Raw genomic sequence first — 4,070 nt, 5'->3', positions numbered from 1 at the left:
TAGACAAACAACATGAAAGCAGAAAGAAAGATGCATATGCATGAAGGCATGATAGAAAGGTGCAAATGCATGAAAGCATGATTCCAAAAATAGATAAAAAATAAAGTAAAAAGAGTCCTAATTTAGATAGAAAGAATTAAAGCAGAGGACAAACAAAAAATATAATTAAGTCTTAGGCTCCTTTCTCACCCATATAGCACGAGTCTTTAGCTGTGAAGATGAAAAGGCACGTGTCCTAGTATGTCTACTAAAGAACATAAAAGAATTAAAATTCTCCTGAAATTGAGTTAAAAAACTTAAAACTTTTAATAACTCTCCAAACGAAAGTGTAGGTCCTTCAGAGGAAACCTGTGATCTTTCGGACAATTGCTTATGAGGTTACAACCTAAAGCAATTAGGCCGAATATGTCCAGAAACACCACAATGGTGACAAACATGAGGTCTAATAAAGGATTTAGAATTAGACAAATCAATTTTGAATTTCAAACCTTTATCACCTTTTCTCAGATTCGAGCACAAAGACAGTCTTTGATCCAAACGTAATGAAAGAGGAGGGGCTAGATGAAACAACATATCATAAGCCAGTCTTATCGGAACTAGGTTTTTGAACATTCAATACCTCATCAAGCTTTGCACTAGACATCCTCTCTATTTGAGTTTTAGCTTGACTAAGCTCAACCTCAAGATTCTTGACCTTCTCTTCTAATGAGGTGTTCTCCACAATAAGAGTCTTAACTAACCTTGTAGTCTCATTTAGTTTGACTAATAGATCAGCTTTTTCAGTTTTTACCTCACTGAGATCTTTTCTACAAAGATGGGAAGTCTTTTCAGATTTTATGAATTCAGTTTATAGCTTATCATAGGCTTCCTGAAAGGTTAACTTCTTGCATACTTCATCATTAGAAGAATCTTCATTGTCATTAACACTCTCCATAATCACCTTATCGGTTGAAGCAGAAAAGGCCATAACGTGACGACATTCATCCATATACTCATCGGAAGAGTCATTCTCAATATCACTCTAAGTAGCAACCAACCCTTTATCTTTTGACTCATTGGTCTTTTCCTTCATAAGGTAGTTTGGACACTCTATCCTCATATAACCAAAACCTTTGCACTCATGGTATTGGATGAGGGGTTTCTCATTCTTGCCATTCCTAGAGGATTTAGATTCCTTAGGAGGTTTGCCCTTATCCTTTTTCCTAAATTGAAGAAGATTGATAATCTCATCAGTTATGAAGGTTAGATCCTCATCCTCATCTTCACTTTCATCTTCATCTTTAGAGTCCTCAATCTTTTCCTCTATACCTGTAAGAGCCAAGTTTCTACTCTTTCCACTTTTTCCATTAAACCTAATCCCATCTCATAGGTTTGAAGGTTCCCTACAGGCTCAATCAAAGAAATTTGATCAATGTCCTTTGCTTCTTCAATGACAGTGATCTTGGCATGGAATCTTTCAGGTAAGGACCTAAGGATTTTCCTAACAATTTTGGATTCTGCTATAGATTCTCCAAGGTTGAAAGCAGAATTCACAATATCCTTGAGTTTAGCATAGAACTCATCAAAGGTCTCATCCTCCTCCATCCTTATTTCTTCAAAACTACTAGTGAGTCTTTGAAACTTCACAGTCTTTATTGCCTTGGTATCTTCATAAGTGGTCTCAAGAATAGTCCATGCTTCCTTGGCAACTTTCGTGAATGATATTTTCTTGAATTCCTCATTGGTCACCCCACAAAACAAAGCATTCAAGGCCCTACTGTTGAAATTTGCCACTATGATTGTTGTATCATCCCAATCCTTTGACGCTTCCTTTGGTTTAATTCAACCAACTTCAACAGCTTGCCATACCTGTTCACCTAGTGCCTAAAAAAAAACTTACGTACGAGCTTTCCAGTACGCATAATTAGTTCCATCAAATAAATAAGGAATCAAAAGAGATTGTCCACGATCCATGACAACAGGGGTCAAGGAACACACTCAGGAAATTGATCCAATCAGAGTGAACCCGCTCTGATACCTCTTGTTGGGAAATTTAGACCCCGGTTAATAGAATTAACAAGTTTTAGACCCAAGCTGTTAATTAGATTTATTATGAATAAAATTTGTTAAAACAAACAAACATCAATATCATGTTAAAATCATATGCAGCGAAAAAGTAAATAAGAAAAGATATGATGACCTAGGAAAACCAATGAAACAAACTAATTCCACAGTAAAAAACCTAGGGGGAAATCTTCCCGAAAAGCAATTCACTATAGTAAAGAGAAGTTTCAAATCTAGTACAAAACCTTTGTCCCTAGACTCTACGATCCCCGTAGATGAATTCACAGCAGAAACCTTCTACCACTTTAGAACCTCTGAACTCTTCAATATATAAACGCCACCATTTGATGATGCACGAATCCCAGTACATGACTAACCAATTACGCGGAACCCAGTATGCGACTTCAATCACCAACTAGAAGAAGATTGTTGGCTGCAAAGTTCTTTACTTCATCAACAATGAAGATCAAGAAGCATTTGGTTACAAAACCCCAAGGTGTAAAAGACGCAGTAGCTTCTTTCAGAGAGAATAAGGCATCGGTCACCTTTTGGATATGTTCTCCTTGTATTCTCTTATGTGACGGCCTATAAAATAAGCCTTATATAGGTTTAGGGTTGTAAAGAAAGAAACCCTACAAATACATGTCATCATAGGCCGAAAATTAGATCTGAAAATTTGAATTCCCGTAACCTCAATTGATTGAGAGGTGTCGAGGAGGTTTCGAGCTTAAAACTTCGACTGATACAGCTATCGAGAAGCAATCAGAGAGTTGTCGAGGAGACAAAAGCTTTCTCGATCGATCCACCAGCTGTTGAGAAGGTGTCGAGATTGCGATAACAATCAACTGAAGAGCTCAATAGATAGCCTACCTGCCAGGAGGTGTTGAGAAGCTATCGAGCTATCTGTCCGCAGGTGTCGAGCTATTTGTCCAGCTTTATTGAACAACTTTTCTTCACTTGTTTCTTGGCCCAATCTTCATGGCTTTAATACTAGACTTGAACAACATGTTTCTTGAAGTATTAAACACATCCTAGATCTATCAATTACAAGTAAAGGGCGTTTTGCCAAAGGATTAGCCAACTACATAAAATAATGACATGTGTTCTTAACAAGTGAATCACATATGTCCTAACACCTAAAAATATTCTAAATAATAATATCCAAATCTGACTAATTAAGGAAAAATATTAAAAATAAAATAAAGTCCTAATATAACTAGGAAAATGGTGTTTTTCAGCTGGAATTTTCATGCATCAGATCTGGAAGCTTCCAAAAATAAATTGCATCAGATCCGCGTATTAGAATTGCAGGCTAAGGAATGTTCCATAACATCAGTAGTGCAGGTGCAGCAACTTCAAGCCCAATTTCGACCTTGATGCAGCTTTTATTTCTCAAAACTCAAAACATCAAAGTTGTGTAGCTTTTCTTGGCGTTCCATAGCATCTTGAATCATATCAATCGGAGCTTTGATGAGAGAGTTATGTCCAGATTACAAAGCAATGTCAAAACTGTTCAAAATAGTCCAATTAGCTACGTTTTGCACTTAGCGCCTCCGTTTGCATTCTAAATCAAAATATACGAATAATGAGTACATTTAGACACCAAATGAGTATAAAAGACTAAACATTAAGGGAGAAAAAAAAAGACATTTTGCATTCTCATCAAATTCCTCCGCACTTGACTTTTGCTCGTCCTCGGGCAAAACTCAAATTCACTTTCCCAAAAACGCCTAGGTTGTAACACCATCAACAAAGAACAACCAAGTTCTTCAAAACTCATAACATATCATGAACAAACATTCTTAAACAACTTACAATTACTTAGTAAGCTCTTTCACTCGAAGATGGAGTAAACTAAATATGTAGACCCTCAAGAAAATAAACACTCCACTCTTATGTGTTTGAAGGGTATGTGTTTTGCTCAAATTCATTCCAATGGAAATGATCTACCATAGGCTTGCATATCTTCTCATTCTCTACCACTAGGATCACATGCATAACACAAATCATAAGGACTTTTTAAGGGT

At 36.5% G+C, this 4,070-nt stretch overlaps 1 pseudogene; it reads right to left on the bottom strand.

Moving 5' to 3' along the window:
- Positions 1-574: 574 nt before the first annotated feature.
- Positions 575-4,070, bottom strand: part of LOC136062234 (uncharacterized) — a 6,293-nt pseudogene continuing 2,797 nt past the window's right edge.

The sequence above is a fragment of the Quercus suber genome, unplaced genomic scaffold, assembly GCF_002906115.3.
Source record: "Quercus suber isolate HL8 unplaced genomic scaffold, Cork oak 2.0 scaffold_394, whole genome shotgun sequence".
Taxonomy (NCBI): Eukaryota; Viridiplantae; Streptophyta; class Magnoliopsida; order Fagales; family Fagaceae; genus Quercus; species Quercus suber.
Note: the sequence above shows the minus strand (reverse complement) of the source record. Positions and strands in the feature narration are given on the sequence as shown.